This window comes from Bombina bombina, chromosome 2 (assembly GCF_027579735.1).
Source record: "Bombina bombina isolate aBomBom1 chromosome 2, aBomBom1.pri, whole genome shotgun sequence".
Taxonomy (NCBI): domain Eukaryota; kingdom Metazoa; phylum Chordata; class Amphibia; order Anura; family Bombinatoridae; genus Bombina; species Bombina bombina.
The window spans coordinates 774,102,727-774,124,914 of NC_069500.1; the positions used below are offsets into that span (position 1 = coordinate 774,102,727).

The 22,188-nt window shown below is 40.7% G+C and overlaps 1 non-coding gene across 1 annotated transcript; it reads right to left on the minus strand.

Moving 5' to 3' along the window:
• Positions 1–19,387: 19,387 nt before the first annotated feature.
• LOC128650568 (U1 spliceosomal RNA) lies at positions 19,388–19,553 on the minus strand. Its single transcript, XR_008400858.1, has one exon. It is a non-coding gene; the product is annotated as a U1 spliceosomal RNA (small nuclear RNA).
• Positions 19,554–22,188: the final 2,635 nt, after the last annotated feature.

The following is a 22,188-nucleotide window of genomic DNA, read 5'->3' on the forward strand; positions in this document are numbered from 1 at the left end:
AAGCTCCCTACAAGCTCCCTAATTAACCCCTTCAATGCTGGTCATTATACACGTGTGGTGCGCAACGGCATTTAGCTGCCTTCTAATTACCAAAAAGCAAAGCCAAAGCCATATATGTCTGCTATTTCTGAACAAAGGGGATCCCAGAGAAGCTTTTACAACCATTTATGCCATAATTGCACAAGCTGTTTGTAAATAATTTCAGTGAGAAACCTAAAATTGTGAAAAATTTAACGCTTTATTTTTATTTGTTAGCATTTGGCGGTGAAATGGTGGCATGAAATATACCAAAATGGGCCTAGATCAATACTTTGGGTTGTCTACTACATTATACTAAAGCTAAAATTAACCCTAAAAGCTCCCTACAAGCTTCCTAATTAACCCCTTCAATGCTGGGCATAATACATGTGTGGTGCGCAGTGGCATTTTGCGGCCTTCTAAATACCAAAAAGCAATGCCAAAGCCATATATGTCTGCAATTTCTGAACAAAGGGGATCCCAGAGAAGCATTTACAACCATTTGTGCCATACTTGCACAAGTTGTTTGTAAATAATTTCAGTGAGAAACCTAAAGTTTGTGAAACAATTTGTGAAAAAGTGAACAATTTTTTTTATTTGATCGCATTTGGTAGTGAAATGGTGGCATGAAATATACCAAAATGGGCCTAGATCAATACTTTGGGATGTCTTCTAAAAAAAAATATATGCATGTCAAGGGATATTCAGGGATTCCTGAAAGATATCAGTGTCCCAATGTAACTAGCGCTAATTTTGAAAAAAAGTGGTTTGGAAATAGCAAAGTGCTACTTGTATTTATGGCCCTATAACTTGCAAAAAAAGCAAAGAACATGTAAACATTGGGTATTTCTAAACTCAGGACAAAATTTAGAAACTATTTAGCATAGGTGTTTTTTGGTGGTTGTAGATGTGTAACAGATTTTGGCGGTCAAAGTTAGAAAAAGTGTGTTTTTTTTCCATTTTTTCCTCATATTTTATAAAAATTTTTATAGTAAATTATAAGATATGATGAAAATAATGGTATCTTTAGAAAGTCCATTTAATGGCGAGAAAAACGGTATATAATATGTGTGGGTACAGTAAATGAGTAAGAGGAAAATTACAGCTAAACACAAACGCTATAGAAATGTAAAAATAGCCTTGGTCCCAAACGGACAGAAAATGGAAAAGTGCTGTGGTCCTTAAGGGGTTAAAGGGACATTGAACCCAATTTTTTTCTTTTGTGATTCAGATAGAGCATGCAATTTTAAGCAACTTTCTAATTTACTCCTATTATCAATTTTTCTTTGTTCTCTTGCTATCTTTATTTGAAATAAAAGCCATCTAAGCTTTTTGGATTAATTACTCTGGACAGCACTTTTTGATTGGTGGATGATTTTTTTCCACCAATCAGCAAGGACAAACTAGGTTGTTCACCAAAAATGGGCCGGCATCTAAACTTAGATTCTTGCATTTCAAATAAAGATACCAAGAGAATAAAGAAAATTTGATAATAGGAGTAAATTAGAAAGTTGCTTAAAATTTCATGCTCTATCTGAATCACGGAAAAAAAAAATTGGGGTCAGTGTCCCTTTGACCAGACCACTTTTCAATTTGTTGACCATCTGGGACCAAGGCTATTTTTGCATTTCTGCGATGTTTGTGTTTAACTGTAATTTTCCTCTTACTCATTTACTGTACCCACACATATTATATACTGTTTTTCTCGCCATTAAATGAACTTTCTAAAGATACCATTATTTTCATCATATCTTATAATTTACTATAAAAAAAAATATAAAATATGAGGAAAAAATGAAAAAAAATGCACTTTTTCTAACTTTGAGCCCCAAAATCTCTTACACATCTACAACCACCATAAAATACCAATGCTAAACAGTTTCTAAATTTTGTCCTGAGTTTATAAATACCCAATGTTTACATGTTCTTTGCTTTTTTTGCAAGTTATAGGGCAATAAGTACAAGTAGCACTTTGCTATTTCAAAACCATGTTTTTTCAAAATTGGCGATAGTTACATTGTAACACCAATATCTGTCATGAATCCCTGAATAACCCTTCAAATGTATATATTTTTTAAAAGAAGACAACCTAAGGTATTAAACTTGGGGTATTTTGACTTTTTTCATGCAACCATTTTACCACCAATCTATGCCAAAGTTTGGGGGGGGGGAAAAAATAATTAGATTTTTTGACAAAATAGCAATTTAAGAATACATTTACTGATAATATTAAGGGTTACTGCCAAATAACACCCTCATATGTCTTCAGCAGCATCTCCTGGGTACAGTGATACCACCCATGTATAGGTGTGTCGGGTTCTCGGGGGGCTAAAAGCTCTTATTTTTAGGGAGCGCATTCCAGTTTTTCAACTTGGAATTTTCACATCGGTCATCATGCACCCATGTCCTATTTGGGACATTTCTGAAGCTGGTCAATGGAATTTACCCCCATCAAACCATATATTTTTGAAAAGTAGACACCCTAGGGTATTTCAAATGCTTGTATTTTAACACTTTCCATGCACTAATTCAACCACCAGTCTTTGTCAAACTTTTGGGTAGTCATTATTTTGTGTTATTTTTCACACACATTGTACTTTAGGCATGGATTCTCAGTTCCTGTTATGTGTTACTGCCAAAAAACACCTCAATATGTGTTCAACAACATCTCCTGAGTACAGTGATACCACCCATGTATAGGTGTGTCGGGTTCTCTGGGGGCTAAAAGGCCTTAATTTTAGGAAGCGCATTCCAGTTTTTCAACTTGGAATTTTCACATCGGTCATCATGCACCCATGTCCTATTTGGGACATTTCTGAAGCTGGTCAATGGAATTTACCCCCATCAAACCATATATTTTTGAAACGTAGACACCCTAGGGTATTTCAAATGCTTGTATTTTAACACTTTCCATGAACTAATTCAACCACCAGTCTTTGTCAAACTTTTGGGTAGTCATTATTTTGTGTTATTTTTCACACACATTGTATTTTAGGCATGGATTCTCAGTTCCTGTTATGTGTTACTGCCAAAAAGCACCTCAATATGTGTCAACATCTCCTGAGTACAGTGATACCACCCATGTATAGGTGTGTTGGGTTCTCTGGGGGCTAGAAGGCCTTATTTTTAGGAAGCGCATTCCAGTTTTTCAACTTGGAATTTTCACATCGGTCATCATGCACCCATGTCCTATTTGGGACGTTTCTGAAGCCGGTCAATGAAATTTACCCCCATAAAACCATATATTTTTGAGAAGTAGACCCCCTAGGGTATTTGAAATGCTGGTATTTTCACACTTTCCATGAACTTATTTAACCACCAGTCTTTGTCAAACTTTTGGGTAGTCATTTTTTTGTGTTATTTTTCACACACATTGTACTTTAGGCATGGATTCTCAGTTCCTGTTATGTGTTACTGCCAAAAAACACCTCAATATGTGTTCAACAACATCTCCTGAGTACAGTGATACCACCCATGTATAGGTGTGTTGGGTTCTCTGGGGGCTAGAAGGCCTTATTTTTAGGAAGCGCATTCCAGTTTTTCAACTTGGAATTTTCACATCGGTCATCATGCACCCATGTCCTATTTGGGACATTTCTGAAGCCGGTCAATGAAATTTACTCCCATAAAACCATATATTTTTGAGAAGTAGACCCCCTAGGGTATTTGAAATGCTGGTATTTTCACACTTTCCATGAACTTATTTAACCACCAGTCTTTGTCAAACTTTTGGGTAGTCATTTTTTTGTGTTATTTTTAACACACATTGTACTTTAGGCATGGATTCTCAGTTCCTGTTATGTGTTACTGCCAAAAAACACCTCAATATGTGTTCAACAACATCTCCTGAGTACAGTGATATCACCCATGTATAGGTGTGTTGGGTTCTCTGGGGGCTAGAAGGCCTTATTTTTAGGAAGCGCATTCCAGTTTTTCAACTTGGAATTTTCACATCGGTCATCATGCACCCATGTCCTATTTGGGACATTTCTGAAGCCGGTCAATGAAATTTACCCCCATAAAACCATATATTTTTGAGAAGTAGACCCCCTAGGGTATTTGAAATGCTGGTATTTTCACAATTTCCATGAACTTATTTAACCACCAGTCTTTGTCAAACTTTTGGGTAGTCATTTTTTGTGTTATTTTTCACACACATTGTACTTTAGGCATGGATTCTCAGTTCCTGTTATGTGTTACTGCCAAAAAACACCTCAATATGTGTTCAACAACATCTCCTAAGTACAGTGATACCACCCATGTATAGGTGTGTTGGGTTCTCTGGGGGCTAGAAGGCCTTATTTTTAGGAAGCGCATTCCAGTTTTTCAACTTGGAATTTTCACATCGGTCATCATGCACCCATGTCCTATTTGGGACATTTCTGAAGCCGGTCAATGAAATTTACCCCCATAAAACCCATATATTTTTGAGAAGTAGACCCCCTAGGGTATTTGAAATGCTGGTATTTTCACACTTTCCATGAACTTATTTAACCACCAGTCTTTGTCAAACTTTTGGGTAGTCATTTTTTTGTGTTATTTTTCACACACATTGTACTTTAGGCATGGATTCTCAGTTCCTGTTATGTGTTACTGCCAAAAAACACCTCAATATGTGTTCAACAACATCTCCTGAGTACAGTGATACCACCCATGTATAGGTGTGTTGGGTTCTCTGGGGGCTAGAAGGCCTTATTTTTAGGAAGCGCATTCCAGTTTTTCAACTTGGAATTTTCACATCGGTCATCATGCACCCATGTCCTATTTGGGACATTTTTGAAGCCGGTCAATGAAATTTACCCCCATAAAACCATATATTTTTGAGAAGTAGACCCCCTAGGGTATTTGAAATGCTGGTATTTTCACACTTTCCATGAACTTATTTAACCACCAGTCTTTGTCAAACTTTTGGGTAGTCATTTTTTTTGTGTTATTTTTCACACACATTGTACTTTAGGCATGGATTCTCAGTTCCTGTTATGTGTTACTGCCAAAAAACACCTCAATATGTGTTCAACAACATCTCCTGAGTACAGTGATACCACCCATGTATAGGTGTGTTGGGTTCTCTGGGGGCTAGAAGGCCTTATTTTTAGGAAGCGCATTCCATTTTTTACACTTCCCATTTTCACATCCCATGCACCCATGTTCTATTTAAGACATTTCTGAAGCCGGCCAATGTAATTTACCCCCATAAAACCATATATTTTTGAAAAGTAGACATCCTAGGGTATTTCAAATGCAGCTGTTTTAACACTTTCCATACACTAATTCAACCACTAGTCTTTGTCAAACTATTGGGCATTCATTTCTTTGTGTTATTTTTCACATACATTGTACTTTAGACATGGATTCACAGCTCCTGTTATGTGTTACTACCAAAGAAGACACCAATATGTGGTCACCAACATCTCCTGAGTTCAGTGATACCACCTATGCATAGGTTTGGTGGCTTGTTTGGGCGGTGCAATGCCAAATGTCTGACATGTGTTTGTGATTTTTTTTCACATTTAACATATTTTCTTTGCCTATCGTCTTTTTTGGGGGTCTTTTAACATACCCCAATTTATTTGTTTTCCATAAATGTGATTATATTTAAAAAGTTGACCCCCCAAGGTATTATACATGGAGTGGTTTGATGACTTTGATGCAACCGTTTTAGCCCAAAAAATTGGAGAAAGTATATGGTGGTAATTTTTCAATTTTCATTGTTAAAGACACATTGCTTTTTTACTATGATTTAGGAGAGACTGTTGTAAGTTATTGCAAAAGAATACTTCAGGTTGTTTTCTGCAAGGCACCCTGAGTACACCTATGCCCCCCATGCATAGGTTTGCCAGGATTTTGGGAAGGTTATGTTACATGATTTTAGTTATTAAAAATGAGAGTATTTCTTCTGATAGGCCTATCTTTAGTTTGGGGCCTATCACATACCCCACTTTTATTTATTGCATTCAAAGTGTATATTTTTTAAATGTTGACACCCCAAGGTATTGTATATGGTGTGCTTTGATGCCTTTGAAGCAACCGTTTTAGCCCAAAAAATTGAAGAAAGTATATGGTGGTAATTTTTCAATTTTCATTTTTACAGACACATTGCTTTTTGACTATGATTTAGGAGAGATTGTTGTAAGTTATTGCAAAAGAATACTTCAGGTTGTTTTCTGCAAGGCACCCTGAGTACACCTATGCCCCCCATGCATAGGTTTGCCAGGATTTTGGGAAGGTTATGTTACATGATTTTAGTTATTAAAAACTAACACAGGCCCAATTTTAGAAAAAAATAGAGTAGTGAAATGTAAAAATCTGGCACAGTAAAAGTAAAAAAAACAAAAAAACATCTAACTGTAAACATAACCAAAAAAAAAATATATATATATGTAACAGCAAATGTATTTATTTTTTTAAAAATTGACCATTGTATGGTACCGCTTGAAGCAGTCCCCAATGCAGGCTGTCCAGGGCAATCAGGACAGTAATATATGGTGTCCCTTCTCTTCCCCCTCTTGGTACAGACTCTGCATTTTTTTTGTGGTTTCTGCTTTGTGGCAGTAGGGGGGATTTTAAAAATAAAATGGGTAGCCCCAACTCTGCTCTCTCCCATCACCGCCCGGGGAGCAGGTGCATCATGGTACAAAATCCCCGTAATAATCTGGAGCTGAAACTGTAAAAAAGTATTTTTAACTCTGGGGTTTGCTTTTTTGAACAACAAAAAAGCGTTGTGGGATGCAATCTGCATTAGGTAAATTGCAACCTTTTTGTACCAGGCCCTTGTCTTCCGCATAATTAGGTAGGGCTGCAGCAGCTGATCAGCCAGATCAACCCCACCCATATGCCGGTTATAAGACTTGATGCACACTGGCTTCCTTATGATCTCAGCTCTGCCACGTACAGAAACCGCCACCGTCCTCTCTGTGTGGATGGTGGTAAGAAGGTATACATCCTTCTTGTCTCTGTACTTCAGTGCCAACAGCTCCTCTTGGCGCAGAGCTGAGGTCTCCCCCCTTCGTAGCCGGGTGCGTACAAGCTGTCCTGGGAAACCTGCGCGGTTCTTTTTAATTGTACCGCAAGCTACTGTATCAAAGCAATACAGTAGCTTGAACAAAAGGACACTTGTATAAAAATTGTCTAAGTACAAGTGATACCCTTTGTTCATTAGGGGTAATATCAGGTCCCAGACAATCTTGCCAGTGGTTCCCATATGTTCTGGGCAACCTGGAGGGTCAAGGTGGCTATCCTTTCCCTCATACACCCGGAAGGCCTGAGTATACCCAGTCTCGCTGTCACAGAGCTTATACACCTTTACCCCATATCTGGAGCGTTTGGAAGGAATATACTGCTTGAATCCCAGCCTTCCCTTATACTTCATTAGGGATTCATCAACGCATATATTCCTTTCAGGTGTATAAGCCTCTGCAAACCTGGCAGAAAAGTGGGTTATCAGGGGGCGGATTTTATACAGCCTGTCAAATTGGGGATGCTCCCTAGGGGGGCACAGGCTGTTGTCGCTGAAGTGCATGAAATGCAGAATCATTTCATACCTCTTCCTCGACATAGTCTGGGAGAAAATGGGGGTATTGCAGATGGGGCTAGTACTCCAGTAGGAGCGAATGGAGGGTTTCTTTATGATGCCCATCAGCATAGTCAATGCCCAGAATTTTTTGAATTCTGGCACATTGATGGGGGCCCATTGCTGCTTTGCCAAATATGTTCCAGGCTTTGCAGCACGGAACTGATGGGCATATAAATTAGTTTGGGCGACAATGTTCCCCAATATATCATCGCCCAGAAACACTTCCAGAAACTGCTGGGGGCTAAAACCTGCCACATCTATATTTATGCCAGCATTTGCTGTGAAGGGTGGGATATCTGGCCTCTGGAGATGAGGCGTTACCCACTCTTCAGCAGCAATGGCAGCAACACGCCTCCTTCTGGCAGGGGGGCTAGCAGGGGGGCTGGCAGGGGGGCTAGCAGGGGGGCTAGCAGCCACAGATACATCACTATCAGTTGAGACTGCATCTAGTGATGTATCTGAGCACATGGCAGGGTCAAAATTGGGGTCTGAGTCAGAAATAGAGGCATCTGACTCTGACGCAAGGATGGCATACGCCTCCTCAGCACTATATCTTTTCTGTGACATTTTTGTATCTGTCACAGAAAACAATTACTAAAAAAAATTAAATTAACTAAATTAATTAACTAAATTAACTAGCAAAAAAGTACAGCTATGCTACTGCCAGTGATTTATAGCGATCACTGGCAAGCTAGGGGTTAATGGCTCTGAAAATTAAATTAAATTAACTAAATGTTTCTGAAAAGAGCCTTTGGGTTTTTAAAAAATTACAACAACAAAATTAACCCCTAAAAAAATGCACAGACAGCAAAAAAGTACAGCTATGCAACTGCCAGTGATTTATAGCGATCACTGGCAAGCTAGGGGTTAATGGCTCTGAAAATTAAATTAAATTAACTAAATTAATTAACTAAATTAACTAGCAAAAAAGTACAGCTATGCTACTGCCAGTGATTTATAGCGATCACTGGCAAGCTAGGGGTTAATGGCTCTGAAAATTAAATTAACTAAATGTTTCTGAAAAGAGCCTTTGGGTTTTTAAAAAATTACAACAACAAAATTAACCCCTAAAAAAAAATGCACAGACAGCAAAAAAGTACAGCTATGCAACTGCCAGTGATTTATAGCGATCACTGACAAGCTAGGGGTTAATGGCTCTGAAAATTAAATTAAATTAACTAAATTAATTAACTAAATTAACTAGCAAAAAAGTACAGCTATGCTACTGCCAGTGATTTATAGCGATCACTGGCAAGCTAGGGGTTAATGGCTCTGAAAATTAAATTAAATTAACTAAATGTTTCTGAAAAGAGCCTTTGGGTTTTTAAAAAATTACAACAACAAAATTAACCCCTAAAAAAATGCACAGACAGCAAAAAAGTACAGCTATGCAACTGCCAGTGATTTATAGCGATCACTGGCAAGCTAGGGGTTAATGGCTCTGAAAATTAAATTAAATTAACTAAATGTTTCTGAAAAGAGCCTTTGGGTTTTTAAAAAATTACAACAACAAAATTAACCCCTAAAAAAATGCACAGACAGCAAAAAAGTACAGCTATGCAACTGCCAGTGATTTATAGCGATCACTGGCAAGCTAGGGGTTAATGGCTCTGAAAATTAAATTAAATTAACTAAATGTTTCTGAAAAGAGCCTTTGGGTTTTTAAAAAATTACAACAACAAAATTAACCCCTAAAAAAATGCACAGACAGCAAAATGCAGCAAAAAAAAAGTGCACCTATGCTACTGCCAGTGATATATAGTGATCACTGGCAAGCTAGGGGTTAATGGCTCTGAAAATTAAATTAACTAAATGTTTCTGAAAAGAGCCTTTGGGTTTTTAAAAAATTACAACAACAAAATTAACCCCTAAAAAAATGCACAGACAGCAAAATGCAGCAAAAAAAAAGTGCACCTATGTTACTGCCAGTGATATATAGTGATCACTGGCAAGCTAGGGGTTAATGGCTCTGAAAAGAGCCTTTGGTTCTATATTTTTTAACAAATAAAAGAAATAAATCTCTCTCTCTGCTAAATACAGGTCTCTCTCTCTCTCCAACAAAATGGCAAGTGAGGAGAGGGAGGGAGATCCACACTGATCATAGTCAATATTTACAAATATTGACATGATCAGACAAATGGGGTATTTTATTATTATTATTTTTTTTAGGGTGGGAGGCTCAGATTGGGTGACCCTAGCTTGCCCCTATGATGATGCAGGCTAGGGACACCCCCAGAGGCCCCATGATGCACTGGGCATCGCCATCTTGGATGCCTAGTGAAGGGGGAGGGGGGGGCTATTTAGGGCTTTTTTTTATTTTAATCGTTTTTTTTTTTTGTTTTTTTTTACTTTTATTTTACAACTAACGACTAACGACCCACCGAGGCACTTAGCACACAAGCAGAGCATCGGAAGCGTGTCCGATCGCTTCCGATGCTCTGAAACACTGCCGGGCTCCATGTGGAGCGAAACCGGAAGTGATCACTCGTGGGGGAGTGATCAATCCGGTCCCGGCACTCGGGAACAGTATTGCAGGATGCCTAGACATCAAGGCAAGCCTGCAATACTGTTAGAGCAGCTGGAAGCGATTTCGATCGCTTCCAGTGCTCTGTTAAACCGACGACGTATGCCATACGTCCTCGGTCGTTAAGTGCTTTTTTTTTGAGGACGTATGGCATACGTCGTCGGTCGTTAAGGGGTTAAAGGGACATGAAACCCAAAAAAAAAATTCATGATTCAGATAGAGAAAACAATTCTAAACAACTTTCCAATTCCCTTCTATTATTTAATTTGCTTCCTTCTCTTGTTATCCTTTGCTGAAAGGTTTATCTAGGCAAGCTCAGGGCAGCAGAGAACCTAGGTTCTAGCTGTTGATTGGTGGCTGCATATATATATTGATTGTGATTGACCCATGTGTTCAGTTAGAAACCATTAGTGCATTCCTGCTCCTTCAAAAAATGATACCAAGAGAATAAAACAGATTAGAAAATAGAAGTAAATTAAAAAGTTGTTTAAAATTGTATTCTCAATCTGAATCATGAAAGAAAATTTTTGGGTTTCATGTCCCTTTAAGGTCAGTTAGACCGAAACATTGTGCTGATTTATCCTTTGGTGATGTCCAAATAAACATAATTTAAACAAGTGGTGCTGCTTTTCTGGATTTTTATTACTTGTGGACTCCACAGCGTGGGTATTAGTTCCTAGGAGTAATGGATCGTGGACTCTCACTTGCTTACATGATAAATTAATTTATTGTATGGTGGTGAGAGTCCACGAGACCCCACCCTGTTTTTATCTGGGTTTGTTGTTTTTTCTACCTCATTTTGCTTGGCTATACGTTTGACTGAGGTACCTGTGAGGTGAGGAGGGTTTCTTGGGGTTTGGGAATCTTTGCCTCCTCCTGGTAAGGGAGAGTAATTCCCAGAAGTAATGGATTGTGGACTATTACCACCATTAAAGAAAACAAAATGTATGCTTACCTGATAAATTATTTTCTTTCCTGGCATGGAGAGTTCACAAATCCATTCAATTACTAGTGGGAATTCAACACCTGGCCACCAGGTGGAGGCAAAGAACACACCAGCAAAGCATTAAGTATCCTCCCCCTTCCCACAATCCCAGGTTATTCAGCCAATGAAATAAGGAAAGAGAAGAGGACCCAAAGGGTATAGAGGTGCCTGAAGTTTGAAAAAATGACAAAAGCCGTCGTAAAAAAATAAGGGCGGGTCGTGGACTCTACATTTTGTTTTCTTTCCAATGGCATGGAGAGTCGACAAATCCATTCAATTACTAGTGGGAACCAATATCCAAGCTAGAGGACACAGAATGGAAGGGATGGAGAAACAAGACAGGCGCACCTAAACAGAAGGCACCACCGCTTTAAGAACTTTCCCCCCCAAGGAAAACTCTGCTGAGGCCAAACACATCAAGATAGAGAAAATCTGGAAGGGAACAACCGGATCTGAACCAGGGACCTCTCTATCTGCAGTTGAATGCTCTCCAGTGAGCTATATCCCCATTGCTTAGATCAGAGAATGAATGGAACAAGGACCAGTGGTTGTTTTACAACTTACTCCACAGAAGCCTTGTCCTTAAAAGCCCAGAAGATAAACATATGAATACAAAAGAGCCAAAATCCTCACAGAAAGTCAATATCAATCAACCTCAGAAATCAACCAAAAGACACTCATGAACCAAAAAAAAAAAAGGAGCTGACTCGTCCGTCTGACCCCAAATAATGCTATTAAATATCCCCAAAAAGCGGAGAGGATTAACCAAAAACATAGTAGGTTGGATATAGACATTATATCACGCACCAGTCAGAGAGAGTCACAAAAGTTCCTTCTAAGAAGGAGGATCAGAACAGAACAATGAACGACCATATCCTGCTTGACATCGCGGTCCAAAAAAAAGCGTAAGAGAAAAACCCAAAGGGACAAGAAAAACCGCCTTAGCATGAGAAAAAACAAAATTTAAGCTTACCTGATAAATTTATTTCTCTTGTGGTGTATCCAGTCCACAGGTTCATCCATTACTTTTGGGATATTCTCCTTCCCAACAGGAAGTTGCAAGAGGACACCCACAGCAGAGCTGTCTATATAGCTCCTCCCCTAACTGCCACCCCCAGTCATTCGACCGAAGACAAGCAAGAAAAAAGGAGAAACTATAGGGTGCAGTGGTGACTGTAGTTTAAAAATAAAAAACACCTGCCTTAAAATGACAGGGCGGGCCGTGGACTGGATACACCACAAGAGAAATACATTTATCAGGTAAGCATAAATTTTGTTTTCTCTTGTAAAGGTGTATCCAGTCCACGGGTTCATCCATTACTTGTGGGATACCAATACCAAAGCTTTAGGACACGGATGAAGGGAAGGACAAGGCAGGAACTTAAACGGAAGGCACCACTGCCTGTAAGACCTTTCTCCCAAAAATAGCCTCTGAAGAAGCAAAAGTATCGAATTTGTAGAATTTAGAAAAATCTGTTCAACAGAGGCCTCATTTTTAAAAGCCCATGTGGAAGCCACCGCTCTAGTGGAATGAGCTGTAATTCTTTCAGGAGGCTGCTGGCCAGCAGTCTCATAAGCTAAGCGGATTATGCTTCTCAGCCAAAAAGAAAGAGAAGTTGCCGAAGTCTTTTGGTCTCTTCTCTGTCCAGAGTAGACAACAAACAAAGCAGATGTTTGACAAAAATCCTTCGTAGCTTGTAAATAAAACTTTAAAGCACGAACCACATCAAGATTGTGTAAAAGACGTTCCTTCTTTGAGGAAGGATTAGGACATAATGAAGGAACAACAATCTTCTGATTGATATTCTTATTAGATACTACTTTAGGAAGAAACCCAGGTTTAGTACGCAAAACTACCTTATCTGCATGGAAAATCAGATAAGGTGAATCACACTGTAAAGCAGATAACTCTGAAACTCTTCGAGCCGAGGAGATAGCTACTAAAAACAGAACTTTCCAAGATAAAAGTTTAATATCTATTGAATGCAAAGGTTCAAACGGAACCCCTTGAAGAACTTTAAGAACTAAATTTAAACTCCATGGCGGAGCAACAGGTTTAAACACAGGCTTAATTCTAACTAAAGCCTGGCAAAACGCCTGAACGCCTGGAACCTCAGCCAGACGTTTGTGCAAAAGAATAGACAGAGCAGAAATCTGTCCTTTTAAGGAACTAGCTGACAATCCCTTCTCCAATCCTTCTTGGAGAAAGGATAAGATTCTAGGAATCCTGACTTTACTCCATGAGTAACCCTTGGATTCACACCAATGAAGATATTTACGCCATATCTTATGATAGATTTTCCTGGTGACAGGCTTTCGAGCCTGAATTAAGGTATCAATGACCGATTCAGAAAAACCACGCTTTGATAGAATCAAGCGTTCAATCTCCAAGCAGTCAGACGCAGAGAAATTAGATTTGGATGTTTGAAAGGACCTTGAAGAAGAAGGTCCTGCCTCAGCGGCAGAGTCCATGGTGGAAAGGATGACATGTCCACCAGATTTGCATACCAAGTCCTGCGTGGCCACGCAGGAGCTATCAAAATCACCGAAGCTCTCTCCTGCTTTATCTTGGCAGAGGAGCAGAGGAAACGGTGGAAACACATAAGCCAGGCTGAAGGACCAGGGCGCTGCTAGAGCATCTATCAGCGCTGCCTTGGGATCCCTGGACCTGGACCCATAACGAGGAAGCTTGGCGTTCTGATGAGACGCCATGAGATCCAGTTCTGGTTTGCCCCATAGTTGAATCAACTGGGCAAATACCTCCGGATGGAGCTCCCACTCCCCCGGATGAAAAGTCTGCCGACTTAGGAAATCCGCCTCCCAGTTCTCTACTCCTGGGATATGGATAGCTGAGAGATGGCAAGAGTGAAACCTCCAACACTGCCAGGGGGCTCCTTGTTCCCCCCTGATGGTTGATGTAGGCTACAGTCGTGATGTTGTCCGACTGAAATCTGATGAACCTGACCGCAGCTAGCTGAGGCCAAGCCTGAAGAGCATTGAATATCGCTCTTAGTTCCAAAATGTTTATCGGAAGGAGGGTTTCCTCCTGAGTCCAAGAACCCTGAGCCTTCAGGGAGTTCCAGACTGTGCCCCAGCCCAGAAGGCTGGCATCTGTCGTCACTATAGTCCATTCTGGCCTGCGGAAACTCATTCCCCTGGACAGATGGACCAGAGATAGCCACCAGAGAAGAGAATCCCTGGTCTCCTGATCCAGATTTAGCAGAGGGGACAAATCTGTGTAATCCCCATTCCACTGATTGAGCATACAAAGTTGCAGTGGTCTGAGATGTAGGCGGGCAAACGGAACTATGTCCATTGCCGCTACCATTAAGGCGATTACTTCCATACACTGAGCCACTGATGGCTGAGAAGTGGAATAAAGAGTACGGCAGGAAGTTAGAAGCTTTGACAACCTGACCTCTGTCAGAAAAATCTTCATTTCTACTGAATCTATCAGAGTTCCTAGGAAGGTAACTCTTGTGAGAGGGGAGAAAGAACTCTTTTCTTCGTTCACCTTCCACCCATGAGACCTCAGGAATGCCAGAACAATGTCCGTATGGGACTTGTCGATTTGAAAAGTCGACGCCTGTATCAGAATGTCGTCTAGGTAAGGAGCCACCGCTATGCCTCGTGGCCTTAGAACCGCCAGTAGGGACCCTAGAACCTTCGTAAAGATTCTTGGTGCTGTGGCTAACCCGAAGGGAAGAGCCACAAACTGGTAGTGCCTGTCTAGGAAGGCAAACCTGAGAAACCGATGATGATCTCTGTGTATCGGAATGTGGAGATAAGCATCCTTTAAGTCCACGGTAGTCATGTATTGACCCTCCTGGATCATAGGTAGGATGGTTCGAATAGTCTCCATCTTGAAAGATGGGACCCTGAGAAATTTGTTTAGGATCTTGAGATCCAAGATTGGTCTGAACGTTCCCTCTTTTTTGGGAACTATAAACAGATTTGAATAGAATCCCTGCCCCCGTTCCTCCCTTGGAACTGGGTGGATCACTCCCATAACCAGAAGGTCTTGAACGCAACGTAAGAATGCCTCTCTCTTTATCTGGTTTGCAGATAATTGTGAGAGATGAAATCTCCCCTTTGGAGATGAGGCTTTGAAATCCAGAAGATATCCCTGGGAAACAATCTCCAGAGCCCAGGGATCCTGGACGTCTCCTGCCCAAGCCTGGGCGAAGAGAGAAAGTCTGCCCCCAACTAGATCCGGTCCCGGATCGGGGGCTACGCCTTCATGCTGTCTTAGATGCAGCAGCAGGTTTTTTGGCCTGCTTTCCCTTGTTCCAAGCCTGGTTAGGTCTCCAGACTGGCTTGGACTGGGCAAAAGTTCCCTCTTGTTTTGCAGTAGAGGAAGTTGAAGCTGCGCCACTCTTGAAGTTTCGAAAGGAACGAAAATTAGTCTGTTTGGTCCTTAATTTGTTGAACCTATCCTGGGGAAGGGCGTGGCCTTTTCCTCCAGTAATATCAGAAATGATCTCCTTCAGTCCATGCCCGAATAGGGTCTGCCCTTTGAAGGGGATGTTGAGAAGCTTAGACTTTGAAGTAACGTCAGCTGACCAGGACTTAAGCCATAGCGCCCTACGTGCGTGAATGGCAAAACCTGAATTCTTAGCCGTTAGCTTTGTTAAATGAAAAACGGCGTCAGAAATAAATGAATTGGCTAACTTAAGAGCTTTAAGCCTGTCTAGGATATCATCCAACGGGGTCTCCACCTGTAGAGCCTCCTCAAGAGACTTGAACCAGAAAGCCGCTGCAGCAGTGACTGGGGCAATGCATGCAAGAGGCTGGAGAATAAAACCTTGTTGTATAAATATTTTCTTAAGGAAACCCTCTAATTTTTTTATCCATTGGATCTAGGAAAGCACAACTGTCCTCGACGGGGATAGTTGTACGCTTAGCTAGGGTAGAGACTGCTCCCTCCACCTTAGGGACCTTCTGCCACGAGTCCCGTGTAGCGGCATCTATGGGAAACATCTTTTTAAAAGCAGGAGGGGGAGAGAACGGTACACCTGGTCTATCCCATTCCTTCGTAATAATTTATGAAAACCTCTTAGGGATTGGAAAAACATCAGTGTAAACAGGCACTGCAAAGTATTTGTCCATTTAACACAATTTCTCTGGGACTACAATGGTGTCACAGTCATCCAGAGTCGCTAAAACCTCCCTGAGCAACAAGCGGAGGTGTTCAAGCTTAAATTTAAATGCTGTCATTTCAGAGTCAGACTGAAGTAACGCCTTCCCTGAATCAGAAATGTCACCCACAGATAGAAGCTCTCCTGCTTCGGCTTCTTTACATTGTGAGGGTATATCAGACATAGCTACTAAAGCGTCAGAAAGCTCTGTATTTGTTCTAGCCCCAGAGCTGTCTCGCTTTCCTTGTAACCCTGGCAGTTTGGACAATACCTCTGTGAGGGTATGATTCATAACTGCCGCCATGTCTTGTAAGGTAAACGCATTGGACGCGCCAGATGTACTTGGCGTCACTTGCGCGGGAGATATAGGTTCTGACACATTGGGAGAGCTAGGTGGTTTAATCTCCCTTTTGTTAGTCTGAGAAACCTCTGGTGATAAATCTTTAAAAGCCATAATATGGTCTTTATAACTTATAGAAAGGTCAGTGCATTTGGTACACATTCTAAGAGGGGGTTCCACAATGGCTTCTAAACATAATGAACAAGGAGTTTCCTCTATGTCAGACATGTTTAACAGACTAGTAATGAGACCAGCAAGCTTGGAAAACACTTTAATAAATGTGAAAAAGCAAAAAAACAAAAACGGTACTGTGCCTTTAAGAGAAAAAAACTACCACATAAACTGCAAAACAGTGTTAAAAAGTAGTAAACTCTACAAAATTTTTACAGTGTGTATAAGAGACCAAAGCAGCATTGCACCCACTTGCAAATAGATGATTAACCCCTTAGGCCCCAAACCGGATTAGAAAAACGGTAAAACCGTTAAAAAAACAGTCAAACACACTGCCACAGCTCTTCTGTGGCTCCTACCTACCCTTAAACACGATTTTTGCAGGAAAAAAACCCTCTATAGTGGTCCTAGATGCCAGAGGACTCCTTTAGGGAAGCTGGATGTCTCAGTCTGAATATCAACTGCGCATAAAGTGCGCGAAAATAGGCCCCTCCCACCATGCTCTCAATGTCAGAGGGCCTTAAAAAAGTACTCCTAGGAGTAATCTAACAAGCCATGTGGAAAACTAGGCCCCAAATAAAGATTTATCACCCTCAGAGAAAAAACGTTTTTTTCTGTAAGTTATGCAAACGTTTTTACACTAAATAATATGAGAATTAACATGAATATTACCCTTATCTTGTAAGCATGATCCCAGTCATCGTTAAATCACTGTATCAGGCTTACCTCAAATATACCAGGCACTGTCAGCATTTTCTAGACCTTATCATCTCTCTAGAAAAAAAAATACTGATCATACCTTAAAGCAGGTGATCTGTAAACCGTCCCCCCAACTGAAGTTTTCTTTCCATACTCTTCAGTTATGTGTGAGAACAGCAGTGGACCTTAGTTACAAACCGCTAAGATCATCAACCTCCAGGAAGATTCTTCTTCCAATTTCTGCCTGAGAGTAAAACAGTACAACGCCGGTACCGTTTAAAAATAACAAACTCTTGATTGAAGGTAAAAACTACACTAAGTCACCACATATCTCTTGATACTTCCTTTCTTGTCGAGAGTTGCAAGAGAATGACTGGGGGTGCCAGTTAGGGGAGGAGCTATATAGACAGCTCTGCTGTGGGTGTCCTCTTGCAACTTCCTGTTGGGAAGGAGAATATCCCACAAGTAATGGATGAACCCGTGGACTGGATACACCTTTACAAGAGAAAAAGGATAAGGGGTTCACACTGTAGAGAAGTAAAGTTCCACGAAAGAACAACAGGAATAAATACAGGCCCAGTCCTGAATAAAGGACCAAATAACCTGAAGTCGGCCAGACACTTGAGAAACAAAACAGAAAGGGCAGAAAACTGACCTTCATGAAACTGACTGACCAAGCCTTCACCAGACCCTCCTGGAGAAAAAACAGAAAGGAGAGTCGCACTATGAAAAATATGTGCGTCAAACCCTATGGTAAAGCTTGCGAGACATCGGCCAACAAGCTTGGATCAAGGATACATTCCTATCCCGAAAGACTTTGTCTTGCTTAAAAGAAGCCAATAACCTCCCTGCAGGAGCGACAGAGATTCTAGTTATGGAAGAAAAAGACCCTTAAAGGGACACTGAACCCAAATTTTTTCTTTTTTGATTCAAATAGAGCATGAAATTTTAAGCAACTTTCTGATTTACTATCAAACTTTCTTCATTCTCTTGGTATCTTTATTTGAAATGCAAGAATCTAAGTTTAGATGCCGGCCCATTTTTGATGAACAGCCTGGGTTGTTCTTGCTGATTGGTGGATAAATTCATCCACCAGTAAAAAAGTGCTGTCCAGAGTACTGAACCAAAAAAGCCTAGTTGCCTATTTTAAAGATAGCAAGAGAATGAAGAAAATTTGATAGGAGTAAATTAGAAAGTTGTTTAAAATTGCATACTATATCTGAATCACGAAATAAAAAAAATTGGGTTCCGTGCCCCTTTAAGTAGAAGGTCGTTCCTCAACAGAAGCGAAAACCAACATTTCTACCAGGTCCTCCAACCAACTCCTGCGAGGCCAAGCTGAAGTAATTAAAATCACTAAAGCCTGCTCCTGAATAATACGGGATATCACCCGAACAAGAAGGGCAAAACCGTGGAAACAGGAAAATCAGACAGAAATCCCATCGAAACTCAAGGGCGTCTACCAAAAGAGTCTGCGTATCCCATGAACTGGATCCATATTGGAGAAGTCTGGAAAATAGGCGAAAGACCTAAAGCCTAACTCTGGAACTCCTTCTGAGGAATAACTCCAGATTAAAAACCAGTCCCCTGGGATAAAAATCTGCCTGCTCAGATAATCCGCCTCCCAGATGTCTTCCTGCGCAAAACCAGAGGTATCTTACCCTAGGAAGCAAATGGGAGAAAAAAGACAGAAGTGAGACTCTGGTCACCAAAGGATCCGAGACATCTACTTTATCTCCAAGAAACTACTTGAACCCTCCTGATGGTTTATATAAACCACCCAAAGATGCAGCCCATTTGACATCTGATAAATCGGACCAAACTCTGATCTGCTATCAAAACATAGAAGAGTGCTCTTACTCTAAGATATTTATAATGGGAACAGACTCCTGAGTCTGGATACCTTGATCTCTTAAGGAAAACAACTGTTCCCCATCGTCAGGGGAAAACGTGCATGCAGTCCGCACCTACCATAAGTTGTGCAGTCGAGTTTCCCACATGTGGAGAAATAGCAGAGGTCAGCAGGCTTGCAGTGCAATGAACCAGCCTTGCCCTGGAAGAGCCACCTATTGATCATGGCTAATATTCCCCTGCCAGGTAGGTTGGAAAAACGGCAGACACAACCTCCCAGAATGGTCTCAAACATCATATGTCTTGGAACCGATGAGTCAGAGAGTAACCAAAACAGAGGGTCTCTGATAAGGAGGACTAACCATCCTCTGAAGCAAGACCAACAGATTTAAGGGACATCCAGCACCAGCAGCTGGATACAAACCAACAACCCTTACATTGCAAAGCCACAAAGCCATCACTAGGCTACATAGTCCTGCTTTCTCCACTCCATTGTCTGAGCATGCATAACTGATAAGCTCTCAGAAGAGATCATCTTGTGAACATATTTTCAAAGTGCAAGAAGCCAAATCTAGATTCAAACTGCAAACTTCTGCTTGTTAGAAATCCAAGCTAACCCTCAGTCTACTACGCAGGCAACAGATGCGGTAAGATGACTGAAGCACAGGAAGGCACAACAGAACCCTAAATCCTTTTGATATCATGCCTAAAGGATTAGCAATAAATACTGGAGAGACTATACCAGGTATAAACAAAAAATCCCCAGAGGGATAAATTAGAATAATAGAGTAAATCAGTAGAGAAAAAAAAAAATCTACTATATACTCCTATCTGGGATAGGATTAATCATATTAGAATCCTAATCACAAGATAAAAATGTATCCACACAATACATATACAAGCTGCCAAAGTCAGATTGAGATCATACCCATAATCAACCAATCTATACTATAATTGCGTTTGTAATGTCCGTCACCATCGGCAGTTGCGCACGCATCCTCAATGGAATGCTGGCAGTGCGAGGCAGGTGGATTCTTTTACCACCCTTTCATTTTCGGAATCCACCGGGATGCAGCAAAGGCAAACTGAGCATTAAAAAAAAAACACCACCCGCACAAAGTATAACAAGAAAAAAAACTAACCTCCCACACGAAGTATTAACACATACACCGCAAACCCACACATCGCAAAATAATAAAGTAATTAACCCCTTAATAGTCAACCACCCACATCGCAATAAACCTAATTACCCTATTAACCCCTTAACCGCAAAATCCCCACATCGCAATAAACATAATTAACCTATTAACCCCTAAACCGCAAAACCCCACATCACAATAAACCTATTTACCCTATTAACTACTAAACCGCAAAACCCCCACATCCCAATAAACCTAATTACCCTATTAACCCCCCCTAAACCACCAACACCCACAACGCAAATAACTAATTACTAAGCCCTCTAACCTAACACCCCCTAAATTAACACAAATTACCTAAACTAAAAAATACTAGTTATAAAAAAATAAAACAAATTACCAAAGATTACAAAATTAAACCTAATCCCTATGAAAAAAGCCCCCCCAAAATAAAAACACCCCCTAATCCAAGAATAAACTGCCAGTAGCCCTTAAAAGAGCTTTTTGCAGGGTATTGCCCCAAGATAAACAGCTCTTTTACATTCAAAATAAAGAAAGTCCCCCCTAACAGTAAAACCCCCACCTTACCCATTACCCTGAAAAGGGCATTTGTTGGGCATTGCCCTTAAAAGGGCATTTAGCTCTTTTACAAAATGCCCACCCTAATCTAAATTAAAATCTCCGGCAGAGATGGTCCTATCCCATGCGGTGAAGTCTTCTTCCAAGTGGCAACCTCTTCTTTCTTCTTCCAGGAACAATCCTGCGCGAAGCGGAGTTGAAGACCGATGACCGCAGAGCTGAAGACAGGCGACCCTGGAACTGAAGACCGGCAACCACAGAACCATGGAGGTGGAGGATCCTCTTTGTACGATCGCCGCCATACACTGGATAGTGAATTCAAGGTATGCGATTAAAGATGGCGTCCCTTGAATTCCTATTGGCTGATTTGATTCTTCAAATTCAAATCAGCCAATAGGATGAGAGCTACTCAAATCCTATTGGCTGTTCAAATCAGCCAATAGGATGAGAGCTACTGAAATTCTATTGGCTATTCAAATCAAGCTTAAGAAAGCTAAAATTAAGCTTTCTTAAGTTCAAAATGAAGAGAACTACTCTCCATATCAGGAGCTGCATCATCATAGGAAATTAAAAAGGTAATAACCCCCAGACCTTTGAGATGGGGGACAAAACGGCAGACCATATAAGACCGGAAGTTGGCATGAAGTCTCCAATGGGAGGTGTGCAAACTGTGGTTAGCGCTGATAAAGTAAATAATAAATATGGCGATCCCTGTCTTGTCATATTTACACAAGTATGACACACACTTCTTGGCTTGACTGCCTATAATATCCAGCAGCACAAAATCCTTTCAACAGTAAAAATGTGCTTGCTGGGATAGGAGTCTAATGGCATATCCACCTATCATAAGCCTGGGTCCTTACCTATTACCACTGTTCGATATAAGGCTGTAAAGGCGGCATTATCCTAATAGTTTCCTCACTGGATAGTCCAGGAAGCTGCTCAGCCGCAAGATATCCCAATCTAGCGGATATACAAATTAAATACAATCCGTTCCTGAGGGTGGCAGGTCCCACTAGGTCCTTGATATCCCAGTCCTTCTACTGATACTTCTTGCCCCAAGAAATAAATATAAAAGGACTTACCCTCCAGGTCTGATAGCCTCATCCCTCCGCTGACAGGGAACTGAAGATACAAGAAAAAACATAATTTATGTAAGAACTTACCTGAT